This window comes from Eptatretus burgeri, chromosome 3 (assembly GCF_056783735.1).
Source record: "Eptatretus burgeri isolate ZD-2024b chromosome 3, Ebu_testis_v1, whole genome shotgun sequence".
Lineage (NCBI taxonomy): Eukaryota > Metazoa > Chordata > Myxini > Myxiniformes > Myxinidae > Eptatretus > Eptatretus burgeri.
The window spans coordinates 1,006,439-1,032,591 of NC_140963.1; the positions used below are offsets into that span (position 1 = coordinate 1,006,439).

The 26,153-nt window shown below is 45.6% G+C and overlaps 1 protein-coding gene across 2 annotated transcripts in view; it reads left to right on the top strand.

Moving 5' to 3' along the window:
• LOC147029282 (uncharacterized) overlaps positions 1-26,153 on the top strand; it is a 268,195-nt gene that overhangs the window by 124,903 nt on the left and 117,139 nt on the right. For both annotated transcript variants that reach the window (XM_085872221.1, XM_085872222.1), the window contains exon 2: positions 13,379-13,478. The gene's annotated coding sequence lies outside the window, so the exon portion shown is untranslated. The remainder of the gene's footprint in view (positions 1-13,378; positions 13,479-26,153) is intronic.

A 26,153-nucleotide genomic window follows, 5' to 3' on the forward strand; every position in this document is an offset into this window, starting at 1 on the left:
GGGCTTACCTTCGAGATTTGCAGTCTGTAAACAGTCCTTAAAGCCTAAGTCACATTTGCTCTACGGCTAGGATACGGCGGCCGGACCCCACCTGAATTGACAGAAACGTGCGGCGGCCGCAGAGTTTCTGAGGTGGCCTCAGGGTGGCCCTACGCCATATGGCTATCTTTTACAGGCCGTAGGGGTCGCCGTGGAATTATAGCGCGGAGTTATAAGTTTTTTCATTTCGACGTTGGCCGTAGCAATTCGACAAGCCGTAGCTATGACGTAGATGTGTTCCACGTCGACCGTACTTAGGGCGTACGGTGGGCTTGCGTTACTCGTGCGGCTGCCGTAGGCTCTTATCAATGAAAAATGAATTTTGCCAACCCCCAAAAAATTACGGCAGCCGCACTATTTCCACGGTCGCCGTAGGGTAGTCCTAAGGCGTCCCTGTGTTCAACGTACGGTGGCCTTGCGGTCTGTGTGACTACCTGCGGGCAACGCACGGTTCCCCTACGCCCGCCGTGCGTCCTACATACGGCCTCTGTGGCAGTCTGCGTCGACCATGCATCCACCGTGCGCTACCACTAGAGATCGGAGTATAGGTGTTTGCCTATACAGTGGTGCCCCCAGAATCCCAATTTAATTCGTTCCAGGAGGCTGTTCGGATTGCAAAAAGTTCGGATTCCAAAACTATTTTCCCAATAAGAAATAATGTTAAGTGAATTAATCCGTTCCTGGACCCCAAGAAAACCCACTTTCAAGACACTTTCAACTGAAATTCCCCATGTTTAAGGTAAAATAAGATGAGTAAATGACCTTCGGTGGTGGTGTATTGTATGTAAACTGGTACAATCACCACATCCAAAGGTCCACACAGGCTCGTGCTCCGGCCTGGGTTCCGATCGCTCGTGCACTCTGCGAGAGCGCTGCCCCAGGGCAGCTCATCAAACATGATGCCCCCAGAACCACAATCACTTTCATCAAATGCTTCGGGCTGAGGTAATCATGGATATTCCAAATTACAACCGGTTTTTCTGTGAAATTAAATCCTTGCCCGACAGTCCGTCACACCACCTGATCGGATTGCTTTTTTGTCATGAATTAAAACACAAGATGAGTAAAAAAAACAGCACAAATCAAGGTGAAAACACGAGGCAAAGTAGCGATCGACACACAAGAGATGTTTTCACGAGTCCTTCCACCGAACTAACTGAATGAACAAAGCGCGAAGATGCGGCTCGAACAGGCGGGGGAGACGCACGTGAACAACCATGAATGCCACGTGGTGTTCGGTTTTTGAAAATGTGTTCGGTTTTAGGGCAAAATTTTCTCGAAAAAATTGTTCGGATTCCAATTTGTTCAAACAATGGGGCGTTCGGATTCTGGGGGCACCACGGTACTCTGAACTGGTATATTCAGTTATATACATTATAGTTATAGTATATTCAGTTATATATACTGGTATATTCCGAACTGTTATATTTTTATTTCAGTAAAAGTAGAACTGGTATATATACCCACTCGTTACCGTGCGTCTGGCCGCACGTTCGCCTTAGGGCCCCCCTGTGGTCGCCTTGCGGGTACCTTGAGGCTACCTTGCGTCTGCCTTGAAAATTCTATGGCCGCCGCAGCGATGCCCTAAGGTCACCGTGCGACATCAAATCAAAGACCGTACGGCACCCCCACGTTTTCGGTCTCCACAATTTCTAAATACGCCGTGCGGCTCCCCGAAAAATAAAAACATATGTGACTGCTACATTGTGTGACCGTGGAAATACTGTGGCCGCCCTATAATTGCTAGTGGCCGTAGATTTTGTAGACCCTACAGCCGCCGAGCCAAATGTGACTTTGGCCTAAGCACTGTTGAATCATTCTATCTCCCCGTTGGCTTGTGGGTAATATATAGAACTATGGCAGTGTTTGATATTTCTTTCCTGCAGGAATGTTTCAAACTCAGTTGAAACAAACTGAAATCCATTGTCAGAGATAAGTTCCCGTGGATTTCCTTCACGACTGAATACTGTAGTCAGGAACTTGATAACTGCAACAGATGTAACTTGGGACATAAAGGCTACTTCTGGCCATTTGTTGAAGTAATCAATTAAGGTAATGGCATAGCGACAGTCCATTTGGCCATTGTCAAGTGGTCCCACTATATCGATGGCAAGCTTTTTCCAAGCAGCATTGGGAAACGAAACTGGTTGCAAAGGTGGAACCCGAGTGACAGCTGTTTTATCATGCATTTGGCAAGTAATGCACGACTTGATGGCAACTTCCACTTTGGAGTCCATCCCTGGCTACCAGTAGAGGTCATGCAGCCTTTGTTTAGTCCTTGGAATACCTTGATGCATATTGTTATGGCCATGGGTACCAAGTGTATTATGAGGGTGTTTCATCCCTGGTTGCCTTCGGAGGAGTCGGACCTGGGGCCACCGCTCACGATTAACGTTGTGGAACGGTGGATCGTTTTAGAACCACGAACTCCACTCAGTTAAACACGAGTTCCAGTGTCCTCAGTCTAATTATGCCGTTTAACTAGAGGTCACATGGTTTCCTGAACGGGGAGCGCGTCCTCAGCAAAGCACCAATCTTATCTTGATTTTATCTTAATTAGGGCGGCCGAGCGTTTAACCGCTGGTGCATGCCGACTATTATTGGTCAATTCGTGTGGTAATTACCTCCCAGTCTATCTAGGTTCGGACAATGCTGGATCAATGGACAAGCATGGACAGGTTGGAACGTCAACAAAGCAATTTATTAATAAGAAAATAAATAAGTAAAAACAACTTTTTTATTTCCGTGTGGTAAAAATAAGTTGATTCAAATCAATCAAAATGATCGCAAGCAATTAACTAATTAATCAGGCACTGATAGAAAAAGAGACAAAGAGCAGGCGTTTATCTGGGATTGACATACTTAACAATTAAACATAGACAAAGGAACCCAGCAGATCATTCAGGGTGGGAAGAGAAATCGTCTCGCTCACCAAATAGAAGTCGTACGTCAAATGAAAACGTCCTGAAATGTGTGAGCGTGCCTTGTCCATTGCCAGCACCCAGCCGTGCTGTACACCTACTCGCGAACAGGCTTGAACGCCAATCGACGTCACCCCCAAGAATCAGGCACACCAAGAGCAGGTCTCCAGCAGAAGGAGCATTTACTGTCTGAGCGTCACCCACCGCCAGGAGCCACAACCGATGGACAGCTGTTGGGAGCTGTGAGGCACTGTGAGATGCTGAGGAGCTGAGGCTGTCACCAATTCACTGGTGCTGACAGACTGGTAAAGTCGTCTGACTGACACCGACCCACTGACTGGTAAAGTCGTCTGACTGATACCGACTCACTGATGCCAACTGACTCACAAACTGACTCGTTGTCGACTGACCCGCCAAGAACGGACCTCCCGTCCTCTTTATATAGGCGGCTCGTCTGGGTGGGTGCCCAGGTTGCCGTGACAACCTGCCCATCCGGCGATCACTCCTGGCCCACAACGCCATGCCTGTGATACTGGAAGAACGGCAAAAAGCAGCCATTTGTCAGAATTACCGAGCGAAAACGTGAAGTGCTCATAAAACGTCAACAACAATTATCACTTGATGTTCAACGCGATATGAAAAAGAGCCAGTTAGCGTCCATAGAGCTGCTGAACAGGGTGTCAAATGTCGATGGAAAAGGCGGGCGTTGGCGTCGGTGAAAGAAACGGGTGTCAACGTCAATGGAAAAAAGCATGTGTCGGGCCTCCATTGGGCTAAAACTATCTCACGTGCACAAATGTGTCTGTCGTAAATAGAAAAAGGAGCTTTCCAGAAGAGAGGGAATCTATCTTTACCCTTCTCAATGCATCACATTTAGAATCCCACCAGACATGGGGATGGGTCTATCCTGGACATGCATTTAGGGAAATAACTATCTGAGGACCTGGATGTTTGTATGCATTCGTCGGATCAGATTCTGAAATCCGTAACAATATCATGGGCAAGCTGGATTAACTTGGGTTGAAGTTCTGTCGGCACTATCACACGGTGAGTGAACCGAATCAAGTAATCCTCCTGTACAGCCAGTTCATTCCGAATATGAAAGTAGGGAAGTACATTTGGGTCAATGCCCTTCGCAGTGCAAGGCTATCCTCTGGAGACATATCCTCGCACCTTCTGTAGAATAGGGCATCTATTGCAAGTTTCCTTGAATTGTTCAACAGGTACAGCAGCGCAGTCACCAGACACTAAAGCCACCATTTCTACATCAGTTCGTGGTGAGGCTCTGTCATGGGAAGTGGTAACCGCGATAAACAGGACTTCTGCAGTCACATTTTGATGGCCAGGTTTGAGCAAAATTTCGTAGTTAAATGACAGTAAGCATGCAGACCAATGTGAAATTCTCATTTCAGTTCAATCAAAACCTTTCGAAGAAAGTAGTGTGGTCAGTGGACTGTGGTCTGTACGCAAAATAAATTTCCGACCCCACAGGTAAGTACACCATTTCTCAATTGCCCAGACACGGGCGAGTTCTTCCTTCTCTACTGTGGAGTACTTGCATTGCCTAGAGTTCCGGTGACATTAGGATTTGATGTCTGCCAAACCGATGTTTGATCCACAGAGGAACTTAGCACTGATGCAGAAGTAACACATCCATTAACAATATTCAGTCCGAGAGCAGTGAAGAGGTCCATGCCGAGTATCGGTGTTCCAGAAGGCACAGAAACGTGGTTGTGTCGAACCTGTACTTGAAGACTACCAACTACAGCGATCGATTTTTTTGAGGTAAGTCACCAAGTGTAATTTTGGTTCTGTAAGAAGTGCATTCTTGAAATGCTCCAGGTAGGTAGACTCTGGAAGTATGGAAACGACTGAACCTGTGTTGTCCACCAGCAATTTAGCTGATCATGCCTGTCCATCAGGTGTGCAAAGACGAACATCACAAAATATGTTCCCACTAATTTGTTCAGAGGTTTGTGTATTTATGCTTAAAACAGTCACATCTGGCACAGTCACTTCCCGCACTTGGTGTTTGTGATCTTTACTGCGACATACTTTAGCAAATTGTCCACTTTTGCCAGACTGCCTGCAATTTACATATTTTGCAGGGCAGTTGGGTAATTGGCTAAGTGCGTTGCAGATCCACAATGAAAACAAGTACTCTCTTGGTGTACCTGTCGAGCTTGTGAAAATTTTGGGTTTGCAGGTTCATTTGATGCGTCCCTGTGGGTGGGGTCGCGTCTGTATTGCCCCACGCTGGTACATGCTGGTATTGTAATTATATCCTGAAAGGACGGCGACGTGCTGCATGGAATCGCTTTTGCTTCCGCCATGGCTGACTCGATTTGTCCCGCCATTACAAAGGCTTTCTGCAGCATAAGCTCCGGTTCCAAAAGCAACCGTTCACGTATACGAGCTGTAAGGGGTTTTTTCCACGAGCTGATCTCGTATCATTTCATCAGAGAGGTTTCACTAAACTCACAATTAACAGCAATCTCACGTAAAGCAGCAATGGACTGAGCAGTGGATTCACCCGACCTCTGTGCTCGTTGACGAAACTTAAATCGTTCAAAAACAACATTCACCTTCGGCATGAAAAAGGCTGTTAATGCACTGACAGCAGCAGAGTCCGTGTCCCCATCAACTGGGAGGGTATAGAATAAACGCTGCCCTTCAGTTCCTTGGCAATGTATAAGCAATGCGCACTTCCTCGCATCAGAATTTACCAGCATCGTCATTTACCACCAGCATGAAGTTCTCGAACATGCGCATCCATGAGGTAAAAGGTATCGAAGACTCATCCGGACTTGGTAAGAATGTAACAGGTGGTGTGAGAACAAGGTTATCCCATCCTCGTCGCCAACATGTTGTGGATAAACAATGACAGCTCACACGAAGGATCCTTCACTCATCTGCCTTCAATCACGTCTCGTGCTCCACACTCAACAGCCCGCTGATGTCACTCTCGCATCCGCCTCGTCAGTTCTGGCTCATCGTGCATTCATTCATATTCATGCAACTCCCAACACCACAAGGTGTCCAATCAAAGCGGGATGTCTGGGTACCCGGTCATCACTGCCAGCAGTTATAAAGTGGCAGTTCTAATTATGTCTGTTTTTAATTTCATAACACACCAGTACACAAACACCACAAAACACCACGCAAAACAACACAAACACCACAAAAAACACCACACAAAACTACACAAACACCACACAAAACAAGTCCTGGCAAGGGTCTACAATCTCTGATTGCTCTTTCTCATTGTTTCTCTTTTGGTTTGGTTGTAATAATATTTTTAAACATTTAAATTTTAAACAAGGCTTTGTGAACAAGTCCTGTATTTTGTTCAAAAGTCTAAAACTGTCTTCAAAAAAAATCCATGGTAAGTTTATCAATCAAATGTTTTGAATGAATCAACAAGTTTTTAAACTCATTTTCATCTCTTCTTTTCTTGAAGTGACAGGTTACACCCAGCTTTCACATTGGTGTGTGTGTGTGTGTGTGTGTGTGTGTGTGTGTGTGTGTGTGTGTGTGTGTGTGTGTGTGTGTGTGTGTGTGTGTGTGTGTATGTGTGTGTGTGTGTGTGTGAAATGATGAGACCAGACACTTGTTTAAATTTAATTATACAAGTGAACACGACAGAAGACAAATCACCATATTATCACTTTAAAACCCTTCCGTTTATCCAGTACTTGGACATGTTAAGTCGGGTGGTTTTTATAAGGGTGATCTTTCAGACGGCGTCAAAAGTGCTCAACTTCTGGAATTTATTTAACGATCTTTAAAATCATTAATTGATGAAAATAATCGGTCAACTTTCCTACCCGGATCTCAACCAATGGTACTCCATCTCTTCTGGATCTGATTTTGACAAATTTCCCTGACAATATCTGCTGCTCTTCCTCCGCTCCAATCGGTTCTTCTGACCATGTCCTTGTCAAAGTGGACATCTCTCTGGCTATTATCAGAGAACCACCTCACCGCCGTCGAGTCTGGAATTTCACTCAAGCCGACTGGCAGGGTCTCCAAGCAGCTATGAAACTTACAGACTGGTCTCCCATCTCTACTTTCTCCAACATCAACTCATCCTGGGAATTCTTTCAAAGAAACTTTCTCTCCCTCATGCACAGATTTATCCCCTCTCATCTTCAGTTGTCCTACCCTTCCTCCCGCCATTGGTTCACTGAAGCTTGTGGTGAGGTACTTGTCCTGAAACAACTTGCCTTTGCCTCATGGAAAGCAAACCCAACTAAGGGTTATCTCGGTTCCTTCCTTAAAGCTCGAAACAAGTGCGTATCTCCCCTCAGGAGAGCCAGAAAACAACATCTTTCGAAGCTCAAGTCTGAACTTTCAAACCTCTCTCCCTCCTCAAAATCCTGGTGGCATCTAATCAAATCTGTTTCTGGTGTATGTTCCCCCTCCATCCCCTCCGTTACCTAAAATGGCCACACTGCTGATACCGCACATGAAAAGGCTGAATGCCTAAACTCGGTGTGTGCAGCTAAATATTGTGTCCAAAACCCATCGCTTTCTCTTCCCACCTTACCCAGTCGCACCCTGGACTCTGTGTCCTTTTCTCCTGACAAGGTGGAGAGCTTGCTGTGAAACCTCGACTCAGATTCTGCAACTGGTCCAGACGGCATCAGCCCACGTGTCCTGAAAACCTGCTCCTCTGCTCTTGCTCCCCCTCTCTCTGTTCTACTCACCCTCTCATTTGCTCAAGGTCATCTGCCATCTGCTTGGAAATCAGCAAACATCACTGCCCTGCATAAAAAAGGTGCAAAAACAGATCCCTGCAAGAAATCCGAGCCGTATCCCTGGACATATCACGTGGTTTTGACACGGTCTGGCACCCTGCCTTGCTCACCAAACTCTCTTCCTATGGTATCCAAGGCCATCTCCACTCATGGCTCGCAGACTTCCTCTCCTGTCGCAGTCAAAGTGTGGCCCTAAATGGAGTTCTTTCATCCCCTCTTCCTGTCCAGGCTGGAGTTCCTCAAGGTAGCATTCTGGGCCCTGTTCTTTTTCTGGTTTTCATCAATGATCTCTCCAACTCTCTGAAAAATCGTCTATATCTCCGCTGATGACTCCACCCTCTGCCGTACCATCGGTCATCCCTCAGACCGGCAAGCAGCAGCTTCTTCACTCACTGCAGATCTGGGTAAAATCACAAACTGGTCCAACACGTGGAACATGTCTTTCAATCCGGACAAATCTCACACTCTCACTATGTCTCTCCGAAAGGACCATTTAGAACCCCCCTCCCCATGCACTTTCTCAACAATCCTCTGGAAGAAGTCCTTTCAAGCTTCTGGGTCTCACTATCTGCCATGACCTTTCCTTGGAAAGCCACATTTCAAACCTCGCCTCCAAAGCCAGTCGCCGAATGGGAATCCTCCATCGTGCAAAGTCCTCCCTCGGCCCACCTGAGCTCCTGACCACTTACAAAGCTTTCGTCTGCAGCCTGATGGAGTACTGCTCTCCCCTTTGGGCTATTGCTCCGGCCTCCCACCTTTCTCGGCTTCACGCTGTGGAAACCAAGGCATTTCGGATAATCGGCATCTCCCGCAATGAGGCTGAGTCTTTGGGCCTCTCACTCTCTCACCGCAGGCTGGTCAGTGGTCTTTCTGTCTTCTACCATCTCCTCTCCGGTCTCGCCCCCCCCCCTGCTCTCTCTGCGATTTGTCCCTACCACATTTCTGCAGGGCACTTAAGGTCCGCCAACAACCACCTTCTGGTAAAACTACCAAAATCACGAATCACTGCTCACCTTCACTCTTTCATTCCTCTTTTCCCGCCTTTGGAATAAACTCCCTCACTCTATTCAATCCCACTCTTCCCTCCAGGCCTTCAAAACAGCAGTTCACCACCACCTCTTATCATCCCCAATCCAAATCCTCGATCTTTTCTACCCCCGATAATCCACCCCAAGCCCACCTCCTTCAAATTCCCTGCTTTCCTTCCTGAAAGTCCCTGTAATGTCCATCTTCTATTCCCCATGTTCCCCGCCCCATTCCTCTCCCTTCCACAGATCTAATGTTTCTGTTCCCCACTGTTTTGTCCTTCCCACTCCCACCCCTCTTGTCTCATGCCCCCCTTGCTGGGTATTGTGTGTTAGCTTTCACACGAGCCTCGACAAGATATACAAAAAATAAAATAAAATTGAAGTGTCGACTTAAACACTATATATACTTAAACATCAAAGGATAAATTGAGTAGCATGTTCTATGAACTCTCCAGTTTAACTGAGGAAGTGATTCCAATCTTTTATGACCAAGTCACCTGATCACTCTCACTATATGATATTTGTGCAAATTAAATCTGTGTACATATCTTTATTAACTTTTTATGTGTGATGTCACAGTGTAGTTATTGTTTGAGATGGTTCTGAAATGCAATCACCAGACAGTATAATGCACTGAACATAAAGAATAGAATATTGTACACTTTGCCTCAATTCATTTCCTCCAGACCATTTCCATGATTGCACAGACGACTCTCTTTTGATATCGCTGCCCCCTTGTGCATAACTGGTTGAATGTCACATTCATGTTAGTTTATGTTTTGTTGCGTTTTTACTGTTATTGTGTTATCTCCGTGTTCACTGTGTGTTTCCAGTTACCCTCGCCAGAGGAAAGGGTATTGCATTTGGGTCCGTTTGTCTGTTTGTCCGCACAGAACTTTAATGTTTTTGTCTACATCCGCTTGTTGTATTGAAACAAAATTTTCACCATATGAGCGACGACTCATATAGAATGTGTTAATAATAATTATGATGTCATAGGTCACGTGGTGTGGCAGCCATGTTGGAAAAAACGGAAAACTGCCCCTCTGTATCTCTGAAACCACAACAAGGAAAAAAATGAAACTTAGAACTTGGCAAGTACTCCTCATTGTGAATAAGTATGTTTTTTTTTTGAGGACATCATAGGAGCCTTTGTGGTGATGGCATAATTGCATATGTAGAACGCTACATCCCATCAGCACAAATTTGTTTGAGGATCATCTCGGGATAAATTGGTGCACAGAAAAAAACAAAACATGATGTCATCGGTCACGTGATTCAGCAGTCACATTCTTTGTTTGTTTTTAAACCTTCAAAAATCTTCTCTGAAATGGCTGAACAGATTGATGCGAAACTTTACACGTTTGACCGCCTCTCCATGGGGAACAAAATTTTCACACATGTGACATCATAGGTTACATGAGGAGGGGAATTTTGTTGGTTCTGGGACTATCCCACTTCCCTGATTGACGTTAATGTTAACTCAGGGAAAAACTATTTGACCCTGTGAATAAAAAGGAGTGAATTTTTTTCTCACAAACAGATGCACCAACTCTCCTCCTCCCCCACCTCTTCCACTCATCCTGCACCAGCTTCTCCACATTAAATTGTGTCTGGGACCAAGCTCTTCCATGAGTCTCGTGTGTATAGGTGTGGGTTAAATAGTATATAATGTGTGTAGGTGTGGGTTAAATAGTATACAATGTGTGTATATGTGTGGGTTAAATAGTATATAATGTGTTTGTCGGTGTGGGTTAAATAGTATATAATGTGTTTGTAGGTGTGGGTTAAATAGTATATAATGTGTGTGTAGGTGTGGGTTAAATACTATACAATGTGTGCATATATTCAGGTTAAATAGTATATAATGTATTTGTCGGTGTGGGTTAAATAGTATATAATGTGTGTGTGTAGGTGTGGGTTAAATAGTATATAATGTGTGTAGGTGTGGGTTAAATACTATACAATGTGTGCAAATATGCAGGTTAAATAGTATATAATGTATTTGTCGGTGTGGGTTAAATAGTATATAATGTGTGTGTGTAGGTGTGGGTTAAATATTATATAGTGTGTGTAGGTGTGGGTTAAATAGTATATAATGTGTGTAGGTGTGGGTTAAATAGTATATAGTGTGTGTGTAGGTGTGGGTTAAAGAGTATATAATGTGTGTCGGTGTGGGTTAAATAGTATATAGTGTGTGTGTAGGTGTGGGTTAAAGAGTATATAATGTGTCTCGGTGTGGGTAAAATAGTATATAGTGTGTGTGTAGGTGTGCGTTAAACGGTATAGAATGTGTGTCGGTGTGGGTTAAATAGTATATAGTGTGTGTGTAGGTGTGGGTTCAATAGTATATAATGTGTGTCGGTGTGGGTGAAATAGTATATAGTGTGTTTGTAGGTGTGGGTTAAATAGTATATAGTGTGTGTGTAGGTGTGGGTTAAATAGTATATAATGTGTGTATAGGTGTGGGTTAAATAGTATATAATGTGTGTGTATGGTGTGGGTTAAGTAGTATATAATGTGTGTGTAGGTGTGGGTAAAATAGTATATTATGTGTGTGTAGGTGTGGGTTAAATAGTATATAATGTGTGTCGGTGTGGGTGAAATAGTATATTGTGTGTAGGTGTGGGTTAAATAGTATATAGTGTGTGTGTAGGTGTGGGTTAAATAGTATATTGTGTGTGTCGGTGTGGGTTAAATAGTATATAATGTGTGTCGGTGTGGGTTAAATAGTATATAGTGGTGTGTAGGTGTGGGTTAAATAGTATCTAATGTGTGTGTATGGTTTGGGTTAAATAGTATATAATGTGTGTGTAGGTGTGGGTTAAATAGTATATTATGTGTGTCGGTGTGGGTTAAATAGTATATTGTGTGTGTGTGTAGATGTGGGTTAAATCGTATATAGTGTGTGTGTAGGTGTGGGTTAAATAGTATATAATGTGTGTCAGTGTGGGTTAAATAGTATATAGTGTGTGTGTAGGTGTGGGTTAAATAGTATATAGTGTGTGTAGGTGTGGGTTAAATAGTATATAATGTGTGTATGGTTTGGGTTAAATAGTATATAATGTGTGTGCAGGTGTGGGTTAAATAGTATATAATGTGTGTGTATGGTGTGGGTTAAATAGTATATTATGTGTGTGTCTGGTGTGGGTTAAATAGTATATAATGTGTGTGTAGGTGTGGCTTAATTAGTATATAATGTGTGTAGGTGTGGGTTAAATAGTATATAGTGTGTGAAGGTGTGGGTTAAATAGTATATAGTGTGTGTGTGTGTGTGTGTGTGTGTGTGTGTGTGTGTGCGTGTCTGTGTGTGTGTGTGTGTGTGTGTGTCTGTGTGTGTCTGTGTGTGTGTAGGTGTGGGTTAAATAGTACATAGTGTGTTTGTTGGTGTGGGTTAAATAGTATATAGTGTGTGTGTAGGTGTGGGTTAAATAGTATATAATGTGTGTCGGTGTGGGTTAAATAGAAAATAGTGTGTTTGTAGGTGTGGGTTAAATAGTATATAGTGTGTTTGTAGGTGTGGGTAAAATAGTATATTATGTGTGTGTAGGTGTGGGTTAAATAGTATATAATGTGTGTCGGTGTGGGCGAAATAGTATATTGTGTGTAGGTGTGGGTTAAATAGTATATAGTGTGTGTGTAGGTGTGGGTTAAATAGTATATTGTGTGTGTCGGTGTGGGTTAAATAGTATATAATGTGTGTCGGTGTGGGTTAAATAGTATATCGTGGTGTGTAGGTGTGGGTTAAATAGTATCTAATGTGTGTATGGTTTGGGCTAAATAGTATATAATGTGTGTGTAGGTGTGGGTTAAATAGTATATTATGTGTGTCGGTGTGGGTTAAATAGTATATTGTGTGTGTGTGTAGATGTGGGTTAAATCGTATATAGTGTGTGTGTAGGTGTGGGTTAAATAGTATATAATGTGTGTCGGTGTGGGTTAAATAGTATATAGTGTGTGTGTAGGTGTGGGTTAAATAGTATATAATGTGTGTATGGTTTGGGTTAAATAGTATATAATGTGTGTGTAGGTGTGGGTTAAATAGTATATAATGTGTGTGTATGGTGTGGGTTAAATAGTATATTATGTGTGTGTCTGGTGTGGGTTAAATAGTATATAATGTGTGTGTAGGTGTGGCTTAATTAGTATATAATGTGTGTAGGTGTGGGTTAAATAGTATATAGTGTGTGAAGGTGTGGGTTAAATAGTATATAGTGTGTGTGTGTGTGTGTGTGTGTGTGTGTGTGTGTGTGTGTGTGTGTGTGTGTGTGTGTGTGTGTGTGTGTGTGTGTGTGTGTAGGTGTGGGTTAAATAGTACATAGTGTGTTTGTTGGTGTGGGTTAAATAGTATATAGTGTGTGTCGGTGTGGGTTAAATAGAAAATAGTGTGTTTGTAGGTGTGGGTTAAATAGTATATAGTGTGTTTGTAGGTGTGGGTTAAATAGTATATAGTGTGTTTGTAGGTGTGGGTTAAACGGTTTAACGTGTGTGTAGGTGTGGGTTAGATAGTATATAGTGTGTTTGTAGGTGTGGGTTAAATAGTATATAGTGTGTTTGTAGGTGTGGGTTAAACGGTTTAACGTGTGATTTATTGTTTGACCGTGTCACGCCTTCCCTTCCGGGCTTGTAGTTCCTGCTGTCTCGGCGCCATCCAGTGGTGAAGAGAAGACGCCATCGCGTTGTTCCACATGGAAGAACTTGAACTCGCTCCCGGGACAAGTCCAGTGAAGGTGAGGTTGCTCGAGCTTGTTGTGGATGTTTCACCTGGTCCATCGTTTGGGACGTTCACGGACACGAGCGCGCAATGGAGTCGTGTGTTTGTTTGCACTGTGTGCGGCGGTGTGTAACTGTTTGTGAAACTTTCTCACTGAGTTCGGTGTTCGGGCCTCGGTTTGAGAGGTTTGTTGTTCCGGATCTCAGTGTTGATGTTTGAATGTGATTCTGCTCCTTGGGTTTCAGGACACGTGTTGTGATCCAGACCCGAGTTGGGCGTTTCACGAACTAAGAAATAAATAAATGAATGTACTCGCACTCCGAACCTTTTGGTGTCGGCTACACTCGATCGTTCATGTATGAACATTTGTTATATTTTTGAGTTTTATCTTCACATTAATTGCACATTGACGGTCGAGTCGTGACTGGCTTGATGTTCCTTGGAGACGGCTGGCGAGGGCCCAACTTCCGGAGAGAAAGGTGAACCACGCGAACCGTGTGTTTACGATGATGTCGACGATGATACCTTGCGGACCAGTTTGTTTCCTTTGTCCGTTCTTTTTCACTGTTTGGGCCCGTGCCACGTGCTTTCCCCTCCTGGTAGATATTCTTGGGGTGGGGGAGAGAGGGTGGAGATGTCACTTTTGAACTTCTATATTATAATTTCAAGTTTTTACAACTTCGACCCTCCACGTACCCCCCCCACTCCATGTACCCCTCCCCACTCCATGTACCCCACTCCATGCACCCCTCCCACTCCATGCACCCCCCCCACTCCATGTACCCCCTCACTCCATGTACCCTCCCTCCATGTACCCCCTCACACTATGTACCCCCTCACACTATGTACCCCCTCACAGTATGGACCCCCTCACTCCATGTACCCCTCACTCCATGTACCCCTCACTCCATGTACCCCTCACTCCATGTACCCCTCACTCCATGTACCCCTCACTCCATGTACCCCTCACTCCATGTACCCCTCACTCCATGTACCCCTCACTCCATGTACCCCTCACTCCATGTACCCCTCACTCCATGTACCCCTCACTCCATGTACCCCTCACTCCATGTACCCCTCACTCCATGTACTCCTCACTCCATGTACCCTCCCTCCATGTACCCCCCACTCCCTCCATGTACCCACCCTCCATGTACCTACCCTCCACTTACTCCCCTCCATATACCCACTCCATGTACCCCCCCCACCCCGTCCATGTACCTGACCCCACTCCATTTACCCCCACCCCTCCATGTACTCCCCCCACCACTCATGTACCCCCCCCCACTCCATGTACCTCTCCCACCCCATCCCCCTCCATGTACCCACTCCCCACCCCTCCATGTACACACCCTCCATGTACCCACCTCACTCCATGTACCCACCCCACTCCATGTACCCACCCTCCATATACCCACCCTCCATGCACCCCCTCCACGTATCCCCCTCCACGTACCTCATCTCATGTACCCCCCCCCCCCCCATGCACCCATTCCCCCTTCCATGCACCCATTCCCCTTCCACGCACCCATTCCCCCTTCCACGCACCCATTCCCCCTTCCACGCACCCATTCCCCCTTCCACGCACCCATTCCCCCTTCCACGCACCCATTCCCCCTTCCACGCACCCATTCCCCCTTCCACGCACCCATTCCCCCTTCCACGCACCCATTCCCCTTCCACGCACCCATTCCCCCTTCCACGCACCCATTCCCCCTTCCACGCACCCATTCCCCCTTCCACGCACCCATTCCCCCTTCCACGCACCCATTCCCCCTTCCACGCACCCATTCCCCCTTCCACGCACCCATTCCCCCTTCCACGCACCCATTCCCCCTTCCACGCACCCATTCCCCTTCCACGCACCCATTCCCCCTTCCACGCACCCATTCCCCCTTCCACGCACCCATTCCCCCTTCCACGCACCCATTCCCCCTTCCACGCACCCATTCCCCCTTCCACGCACCCATTCCCCCTTCCACGCACCCATTCCCCCTTCCACGCACCCATTCCCCCTTCCACGCACCCATTCCCCCTTCCACGCACCCATTCCCCTTCCACGCACCCATTCCCCCTTCCACGCACCCATTCCCCTTCCACGCACCCATTCCCCCTTCCACGCACCCATTCCCCTTCCACGCACCCATTCCCCCTTCCACGCACCCATTCCCCCTTCCACGCACCCATTCCCCCTTCCACGCACCCATTCCCCCTTCCACGCACCCATTCCCCCTTCCACGCACCCATTCCCCTTCCACGCACCCATTCCCCCTTCCACGCACCCATTCCCCCTTCCACGCACCCATTCCCCCTTCCACGCACCCATTCCCCCTTCCACGCACCCATTCCCCCTTCCACGCACCCATTCCCCCTTCCACGCACCCATTCCCCCTTCCACGCACCCATTCCCCCTTCCACGCACCCATTCCCCCTTCCACGCACCCATTCCCCTTCCACGCACCCATTCCCCCTTCCACGCACCCATTCCCCCTTCCACGCACCCATTCCCCCTTCCACGCACCCATTCCCCCTTCCACGCACCCATTCCCCCTTCCACGCACCCATTCCCCCTTCCACGCACCCATTCCCCCTTCCACGCACCCACCCCCTCCACGCACCCATCCTCCCTCCACGCACCCATCCTCCCTCCACGCACCCATCCTCCCTCCACGCACCCATCCCCCTCCACGCACCCATCCCCCCTCCACGCACCCATCCCCCCTCCACGCACCCATCCCCCTCCACGCACCCATCCCCCTCCACGCACCCATCCCCCTCCACGCACCCATCCCCCTCCACGCACCCATCCCCCCTCCACGCACCCATCCCCCTCCACGCACCCATCCCCCTCCACGCACCCATTCCCCCTCCACGCACCCATTCCCCTCCACGCACCCATTCCCCCTCCACGCACCCATTCCCCCTCCACGCACCCATTCCCCTCCACGCACCCATTCCCCCTCCACGCACCCATTCCCCCTCCACGCACCCATTCCCCCTCCATGCACCCATTCCCCCTCCACGCTTTCATACTTGGTACATAGGTACAGACTGTGGAGAGAGTGTGTCGCGACATACGTTCGTCATCTAAAGTGGTTGCCATGGCAACCAGGATGTTGTTTTCCATCTGTTCCTGTCCGCACTCGAACTCACAAAATTTTCAACTTTCACGTTTCATAGTTGGTACATAGGTACAGACTGTGGAGACGGTGTGTCGTGACATACATTTGTCATCTAAATTGGTTGCCATGGCAACCAGGATTATGTTTTCCATGTAGTAGCACAATTCTGTATATACCTTCATGTTCGGGCATATATTGTGCTCACTTGCACTCTTGTTACTGATTACAATATACAAATACATATATTGCTTTAAAATTATTTGGATCAGACTTCACTGCAATGCTTTATAAAAAAATATTTATTATTAGACAAGTCTTTTAAAAACAACAAATGTATAAACAGGCGAGCATTGGGTGGCTTTGACACCAACTCGGGTTTGTTGTGGATTATATCTGTTCACGTTGAACCGGATCGACACCTGTGCAACTAAATCATGTAATCACATGGTTGTCTCCACTGGATAGGTAGATACCGGCTCTCCTGAGATATGATTGGTCGATATCGGTTTCGCCGGAGGGGACTATAGTCCGTCTGCCCGTCCCACCTGTGGTTATTATTAGCTCGCCTGTTCGAAGAACAGAGAGCTATAGCGATACCCCCGGCGTGAGCGTGAAAATGTTAAAATTTTTGGTGCAAGTTATTTTTTCCTTTCTAATATTTTTATCGACCACACTTTTTTTATATACACCCGATATATATATATATATATATATATATATATATATATATATATATATATATATATATATATATATATATATATATATATATATATATATATATATATATGTGTGTGTGTTACGGCTGTGGAAATTCGCATTCACCATGAAGGGCCCGTATGTGAGATATCTCTAAGTACATGTGTAGTTAGCCCCAAATTCGTTGTCTCGAGGGAATTTATGTGATTCATTCGGGCTGCGACGCTTTGAGATAGCTGTTTTTCTGTTCTCTTTATTTTGAACCAACCACGTCTCAATCACCATCACACAACCACCAACCACAACGCCGCTTCACACCTGCCTCTCAACAACCACGCCATCCTCACCACTCCGCCAGCAACCGTCAAGATCTCCACGAACACAAAAGGGGAACAACAACAACTCCCACCCCGATTTCCCTGGTAAACAAGAATGACGGTTGGAACTCAACTCCCACCCCGATTTCTCTGGTGGAATGTCCCCCCCCCTCCCCGCGTGCCGCGAAGGGAGGAGTGGGGTGCCGGGGAAATAAAAGGGCGCACGGAGGCGCCGCTGAGAAGAGGTCAGAGGAGGTCAGGTCAGGGCGGTCGGTGAAAGTGTCAGTGTCAGTAGGCGGTTCATGGTCTTCTGCCCGTCTGGGTCTTGGAGAAGCAGTCCGTAGAGCGACCCGGACGTCGCGGAGGGACGCGGACTGGAGGCGCCGCTCTGCCAGCTGTGTCGCGCGGACCTGCGCGTTCGCACAAGGAGCGCCGGAGAGAGCTCGTCCACCATCGCACCGCGAGGGTGCAGGTAACCTGCAACGGTCTCGTGGGACTCGTTCGGTCTGCCAAGTCCCACGCCATAAAGGCCCACGGGCCCCGTCTGCCCCCTTGTCCATGAGGGTGGCCTTTTATTTTGCTTTTGAATGAATGTTGTTGGCGCCGTCTGTAAAGTAGAACTGTATAAGTGTTGCCGTGTGTACGCATATTCGGTTGTAACTCTGCGTCATTGTTTCTTTTGTTTTAACTGCTATATGTGCATTTTGACTGTTTGGCTGTATATGTGTGCTTTCCGTGTGCCGCAGAATAAATGTGCTTTGTGTTGAACTGTTTTCCCATTTCGCTTTGTCTCCTTCCTTTTAATTGACCCTCCATCCTGCTTCACGTAAAGGGTTCGTAGTGGGCTTAATACGCCCGATAATTAATCGGAACCGTCGAGGCCGACTATAACACCGCTCGGTTATCACTGTAGCACGGAACGGACCGCTTAAGCGGTTCGTGTCCGGAGTCTGCCTGTGGCGTGGTGCGATCGCCCGGTCGACCATTCGCGCAGGTACTTAGGTAGATCGAATTTGGCGAGCAACCCTATCCTGCGCGGGTGGGCAATTGGCACGATCGTGGTGAGGTTAAACCCCCACCCGTGACTAGCTCCCGGCGTTGGTCCGAGGGGGTCACGACTGAATTGTCCGTCCGGTGGGCGACGTGCCGCGATTCGAGTCATGTGGCCGTCCGCATGCCGGCGGCGCGAAATCGCAACTATATATATATTTATATATATATATATATATATATATATATATATATATATATATATATATATATATATATATATATATATATATATATGTATTATGTGTCGTCCGTTCCTGTCCGCACTCTAACTCCCAAAGTTTTCAACTTTCACGTTTCATATCTGGTATATCGGTACAGACTGTGGAGACGGTATGTCGCGACATACGTTAGTCATCTAAAGTGGTTGCCATGGCAACCAGGATGCTGTTTCCATCTGTTCCTGTCCGTACTCTAACTCCCAAAGTTTTCAACTTTCACGTTTCATATCTGGTATATCGGTACAGACTGTGGAGACGGTATGTCGCGACATACGTTAGTCATCTAAAGTGGTTGCCATGGCAACTAGGATGCTGTTTTCCATGTAGTAGCACAATTCTGTATATACCTTCATGTTCGGGCGTGTATTGTGCTCACTTGTGCTCTTGTTTCTGATTACAATATACAAATACATATATTGCTTTAAAATTATTTGGTTCAGACTTCACTGCAATGCTTTATAAATATATATTAATAACTAGAACGGGCACTCATAGAGCGCATACCTTCGCCGCCACTACTTTTTTTGTTCTTGGTATGAGTGTGGGGAACTGGTTTCATATGAATGGTCTTATGACACAAACCACATATCTATAATGTCATGACCCCCCCCCGACTTTCGGGGGCTACGGACTAAACAACAATCAACTCGCGTCGTTTTGGCGAGTCTTCACTCGCAAGCTCGGTGAATACAACGTTTCAACAAGAGAAGGTAATCTCGTTTGATGCTGGTTTCATGCAAATCGAATAAGAATTGACTGAGTTATGCCGAAAACCCCATATTTTTCAAGGGCGTGACCCCCCCCCCGACATTTTACCCCAACCGGTGACATGTGTTATGACGTCATTGTGTCACAAGATTGGGCATTAAATTCTGAACATTTTGGTGCTGGGTTCATGTAAAGCGGACAAGAATTGACCGCGTTATGACAAAAACCACATATTTTTCAAGGTCGTGACCCCCCTGACCTTTGACCCCTAACCGATAACAAGAGTATGGGCGTCATTGTGTCGTATTGCATATCACAAGATGAGGTGTTGAATTCTGAACATTTTGGCGTTAGTTGCATGCAAATTGAATAAAAATTGACCGTGTTATCGTAAAAAGACGATTTTGACCTTTTCGTGACCTTGACCTTTGACCCGAACGATCCCAAAATCTAATCGAATGCTTCCTGGCTAATAACCAATCATCTCACCAAATTTCATGCAATTCGGTTTAATACTTTTTGAGTTATACGAATCACAAGATTACAAATAAATAAATAAATAAATAAATAAATAAATACACGCCGACCAAAACATAACCTTTCGCAGAATGCGAAGGTAATTATTAGACTAGTCTTTTAAAAACGATAAATGTATAAACAGGCGAGCATTGGGTGGCTTTGACACCAACTCTGGTTGAACATATCCGTGAATATCTCGCTTACCTGCTCAGCCACCTCCATCAATACTCTCAGGTGCATATTATCTGGACCGGAAGCCTTGTCGACTCTTAGATTACCTGGCTGTTCCTTTACCTCCTCCACTCCAACCTGGATCTTCTGTAAAATCCCTTCCTCACCTCCTTCATAGATACTCTCAGCTATTGATAATTCTCCTGACTGTTCTTGTGTAAAAGTTGATGAAAAATACCCGTTTAATAAGCCTACCATCTCACTTTCATCACTAACCACTCTCCCGATGCGATTCCTCAATGGGCCCACACTGGTCCTCACCTGTTCTATTCCCCTGATATATTTAAAGAAAGCCTTCTTATTTATGTTTAATAATCTTAACCATGTCCTTCTCATCCTCTCTTTTGGCTTGTCGAGTTATTTTCTTCACTTGCCTCTGTTTACTCCGATAGTGATATAAATCAAACTCCAGTCCTGTTATTTTAAACCGAATAAATGCCTTCTGCTTCTCCTTAATAGTGTTCCTTATCTCACTGCTCAACCACCCTGACCTCTTTCAGCTTCGAGTTTTACTCCTCATTGGAATGAACTTACCCTGCACTCCACATATTTGGTCCTTGAAGGTTTCCCATTTCTCTGATGCTGATTGTCCTGTTGTTGGTGTCTCCCAATCTACATCACCCAGCTCTCTCCTCATACCCTCAAAGTTTGCCTTCCTGAAATCTAATAGCCTTACCCTACCATCCTGAACTCTAACCCTTAACAGAATCTTTGCACACACAAAGTTGTGGTCACTTGCTCCAAAATGTGCCCCGACCTCCACCTCCTCCACCCGACCTCCACCTCCTCCACCATATTGGGATTGTGACTGAAAAGGAGGTCTAACACTGCACTCCCCCTCGTGGGCTTATCTACAAACTAGGTTAAAAACAATCGTGGAATAAAACAAGGAAATCCTCATCCTCTCTTCCCTTTCCCTGTTCCTCCACCAAATCTCTCCCTGTCAAGTTAAAATCCCCCGTAATCAATACTCTTCCCTTACCACATGCCCTTTTGAATTCTTCATGTACTCCTCCTTCCTCCTCTTCCTTCACACCCGAGCCCAATAAAACCATCCTCCCAGTATCTTACTGTTGTTACAATCACTAATCTCTATCCATACAGAATCCTCAACATTAATTCCTTCCTTAATGGCACCCCTTTCTCTTGATGCAATGCTGTCCTTTACCCAGATTGCTACTCCTCCTCCTATTCTCTCCTTCCCATCACACCGATACACCTTCTGGCATTGGCGTAGAATGTGTTTAACTTTTCCCTTCCTGAAATTCTATTTTCTTGCCTGGCCTTACTCATCACACTTACAAAATCACTTCCTTCCTTCAAAGCTTCCACACCCTCCGCTGACCGAAAAAAGTTTGAATTCCTTCCTCAATTCCCACTGCAAACCTTTCTGCCCACTTTCTATATAACATACAGCCATCATTCCGGAAACACTTTCCTTGTCCCTAAAATAATTCCCACTGCTTGCTAAATGTAAAACCTTCCTCCCTCCAGCATTCTTCCAGCCATTGGTTGACATCTATTTCTCTGCTCATAATTTCTATATCATTTCCTAATGTTGGAAGAATCCCAGAAAACATTTCCCCAGAACCAACTTCTTCTGACCATGACCCGATCCAATATCGCTTACCCTTCCTTCAATGTTCCTTACTCCTTCAAAACTACACAGAATTCTATGTCTACAATCCTTCCTGCAGAATAAAAATCCACAGATTTTATCATCTCATCACTCACAAAAACTGTCTCCCATACCTCATTTCTCCTAATCTCGATTGCTGCCCTCACCACTGCCCGCGCTCACTGCGCCCTCACCACTGCCCGCGCTCACTGTGCCCTCACCACTGTCCACGATCACTGCGCCCTCACCACTGCCCGTGCCCACTGCGCTCACCACTGCCCGCACTCACTGCGCCCTCACCACTGCCTGAGCCCGCTGCACCCTCACCACTGCCCGCACCCGCTGCGCCCTCACCACTGCCCGCACCCGCTGCGCCCTCACCACTGACCGCACCCGCTGCGCCCTCACCACTGCCTGCACCCGCTGCGCTCTCACCACTGCCTACACCCGCTGCGCTCTCACCACTGCCTACACCCGCTGCGCTCTCACCACTGCCCGCACCGCTGCGCCCTCACCGCTGCCCACACCCGCTGCGCCCTGACCACTGCCCACACCCGCTGCGCCCTCACCGCTGCCCACACCCGCTGTGCCCTCACCGCTGCCCACACCCGCTGCGCCCTCACCACTGCCCACACCCGCTGCGCCCTCACCACTGCCCACACCCGCTGCGCCCTCACCACTGCCCACACCCGCTGCGCCCTCACCACTGCCCGTGCAATATCGTGTATCTATTTTTCAAAATTTCAGAGCAAACTTTCCTTAAATCAGCTAGTGTACATAACATGTCCCGTATTGAACACTTTTAGACCAAGTGAGATTTTCCATTGTTCACAACAACGTGGTGACAAAGGAACCATTACTTATTAGATTTTCTCGCGTCCTGTTCAGTGAAGGGTTTCGTATAACTTCGATTTACCAACTTATTGATGTTGTCTTTGTGATGCTCTGCTTGCTCTGCGTATTTTTCCATCTTGCGTCTACTGTCCTTAAGATTAGGACACAAATTTGGCTTTGATGGGGCCCGTGTCTTCGACACTGCATCTAACAAATGACACAGGTTGATTTTGGAAGCGTGGCACGTGAAGAGCCAGGAGGGTTATGAGGAGTAGCAAGTAATGATGAGGAAAAAGTAGAAAACATTGTGGACACACCCACAAGTGTGAGAACAGATAAACACACTTCAACACTGACCCAGAAACAACTGCATTCACTTCCCCACCTTGTGGTTCAAGCAGAATGAGCTAAAGTTAGTTTGTCCAATTTCCAGGACCTTGTGTATATATATATACATATATATATATATATATATATATATATATATATATATATATATATATATATATATATATATATATATATATATATATATAGATATAGATATAGATATATATACTTTTAAACCATAGTTTTTACATGCAGTTTGTCAAAGCCATGTATTAAATGGCTTGAATTTATATATACTTATGAAACTCCAAGTGATGACTCACGTGCCATGGTGATGTCAATGAAAACACTGCGGACTGAGTGAAATTAAACAGCACGTTTAGCTGCCAAGGCCTGAAAAGCTCCAAAAATTACAGGATTTATAAACAAACTGATGGACATGTAATTCACATATGTGAAGTAAATAAGCATTAGAATCGGCAAAAATCTGCTTGATCTAGAGAAATGTCTGCGGTCGTAATTCATTTGTCGGGAGGCTGACATAATTCCCAAATATATATATATATATATATATATATATATACACATATACAGGGGCTGCAAAAGTAGGTATGCAGTAAGGATTATACCAAGGATTATACAAGGATGAATGCCGGGAGGAAACGGTTTGAACATTTGAGAGATTAATATGTTGTTATTGATATGTTTGTATAATCAATAAAATACGTTTTTTGTTTTCATTGCTGTATACCTACTTTTGCAGCCCCCTTTATATATACTGTATAATATATATATATATATATATATATATATATATATATATATATAGTTTTTAAATTATTTTGTTTTACATCTGTACATGTACACTTTGTTGTATTACCGTCCACTTTTGTACACGCAACATCATCTCAAGGCTTATGTATATTTAAAAAAGTAAAACAACACATTGAAAACTGAACAAGGTATGTTTTCATTACAGCAAAAATAGTCGTCATTAATATTTAAAATCTTTCATGAAAAAAAACTTTCCTTTTGTCGGTGTTTTGTATATACTGTATGCTGTCGAGATAGATGTCCAGGGGTGTGTTCAGTTATCAGGTAGCCAGCTTGCGCTTGCCAAGCCAGGCCTTCCTATCAACGACTTTGAATGGAGTGCTTGCTTGAGGGAATAAACCACTTGGTGAGCGCTCTTCAAGAAACTTAGTAACTGAACACACCCCAGATTCATGACGTGGTGACGAGGATAAACATCTATACCGTCACTTCTTTCAGACATAACAATGAATTTGCCCCTCAGGCGGCAGATTTCAATGCGAAGTGGCAAGTTACAGGTTGGTAGGAATCAAAACCAGGTTTTATTTTAATTAATTTTTCCAAAATATGGTTAAAAACTGTGCGAAAATTATTTGGGAGAAGAAGGGTGGAGGTGAGGGGAGGGAGGTGGAGGGGGGAGGAGGCAGGGGAAGATGTTTGATGAGGGAGGGATGGGAGAAGGGATCCGGTGTGCTCTGGAAATGCAGGGTAGCCCTGCTAGGAAAACACAAAAATAATATCGTGCAAAGACGATCAATATCGATCATATTTTAAGAATATTTTGCCTTTCTTGGAACGGCCTTGAGCACGGTCCAATCTTCCGATCTTTTGTCGTGATTAGAAACTTGTGTATGTATCTCTTAACTAAATGCTCAAGATAACGATTCTCACCGAGTATATTCATGATTTTGTCAATTTCAGCAGGAAGATTACAAGGTGAACAAATCCTCTGTGCTCTGTTAACCAGGATATTGATCAAGGCCATTTTGTTTCTCGTGGAGCTGAAGGACTCCCAGCGAGTATACTGCCTTGTGAAAGTCGGCTTCCAGTAGAGGGATGTTGTGAAACCAAGGTTGGATCTATCAACCAACACGTCCAAAAACGGTAACGTGTTTGACGATTCCAGCTCTGTGGTAAACTTCAGCGCTGGATGGAGAGTGTTGAGCCATGCCTGGAAATTGTCACATGCCGTCCGAGACTCAAACAAAGCAAAAATGTCATCAACATACCGATAGTATACGATGGGGGAATCGACCAATTGCCAACCAGTAAGTTTCTGCATTTCGTGATGGCCCACAAAGATATTTGCAAGAGTTGGGCCTAATTGAGAACCCATGGCCACACCGTCCGTTTGAACATACATCATGTTGTTAAAACTGAATTCCACCTCCCTTGTTGCTGTGTTCATTAATTCCACGAAAACGTGTTCCGAGATCGTCGGTTGTTCCAGATCGGTGATATACAGCAAATGTGCGCATATCTCAATCGTCTCCGTCAATGGGACATTCGTGAACAAGCTTTTAATTTCAAAGGATTCCATGATGTTGTGCTCACTTATCGGTGTTGGAGCTCGAATTGATTCTGCAAATGTGAAGGAATCCTAAACCACAGAATGAGAAAGTGAATCCAATACTGATTGCAGTACCTCTCCCAACCACTTGGTAAGTTCATGTTTTGCTGATCGCACCATGGACAGTATCGGTCTGAGAGGGATATTCTCCTTGTGAACCTGAATAGCACAACAGGTATTAAGAAGAAATAAATTAAGAAGGTGGTTATCCTGAGCATACAGTTAAGAGATACGTGCACAAGTTTCTAAACACGACAAATGATCGGAAGATTGGTCCAGACAAATGTCCAGTCTATATCAGGATGCCCTGGAAAGAGAAATCATCACGAAGGTTTGAAGTACAAATCAAACCTATTGTATCCAACACGTTTCAGCTGTGCAACCGCGAGTAATCTTTACTTCTCGCTGTTTGCTGACGTCGGTCAACAAGGATGTGCTATCCACCTCACAAACCAGCAATGTTATTTATGAGTTTAAGTGCCGATGTGAAGCTCGGTACGTGGGCCGCACAACACTAAGATTGGCTGATCGGATCAAACAACACGTCCCCTTGGCGATTCGAAGAAAGATTGTGAGGGTTAGAACACAACCAGTGTGAGCATGTAGAAATATCCAGCAACCACCGGCCATTGTATCCGCTTCATCTGCCATTGCTCAGC